This window comes from Montipora capricornis, chromosome 8, assembly GCF_036669925.1.
Source record: "Montipora capricornis isolate CH-2021 chromosome 8, ASM3666992v2, whole genome shotgun sequence".
Taxonomy (NCBI): domain Eukaryota; kingdom Metazoa; phylum Cnidaria; class Anthozoa; order Scleractinia; family Acroporidae; genus Montipora; species Montipora capricornis.
The window spans coordinates 51192465-51193112 of record NC_090890.1 but is presented as its reverse complement, the minus strand read 5'-3'; positions in this window follow the sequence as shown (position 1 = coordinate 51193112).

The window sequence follows — 648 nt, the reverse complement described above, 5'->3', positions numbered from 1 at the left end:
TTTCACTTTTCTAATGGTCCGTCCCTAACAGGTTTTAGTATTTGGTGTCACGCAAGTGAAAATTGATGTATTTTCAAAAACGAAAACGTTACGGAACTGATAAGTTGTAAAAAGATTTATTCCTAGATTATGTTCAACCTTGTATAGATAAAAATCGAGAAGAAATCACGACTTTTTAGTTCAGAATTTGACAAATGGCAGGAAATTAAACCGTTTTGAACAGCCAATCAAATATGGCCTTTCCCGACCGCTGGTCAAGGGAACAATGACTCTGGGAACGAGATTGCTAACCCTTCCAAAATGTATCACCCTACTTCTGGGATTAGAGTTAATCGGCCTTTTTTATCAGTCACACGCGCCCCTCAACGTCATTTTCTCATATTTCGAAATTCGGTGGACGTCAATCAAATGTTTCCATGACAACTGTCCTGTTCATTTAGCAGCAGTTGCATTCGTCATGGAAACATTTTTATTGACGTCCACCTAAATTTTGAGTGTGACTGACAACCGCTGTAAACCATGGTCGACAGTTTAGCCTCTTGGGTTGTCCAATACACACAAACTGAGCTGGACCAATTTATTGAAAAGGACTAACCTTCGGGTACTTATTTATTTAAAGATTCACCCTAAGGTGGGTGTTCAATACAA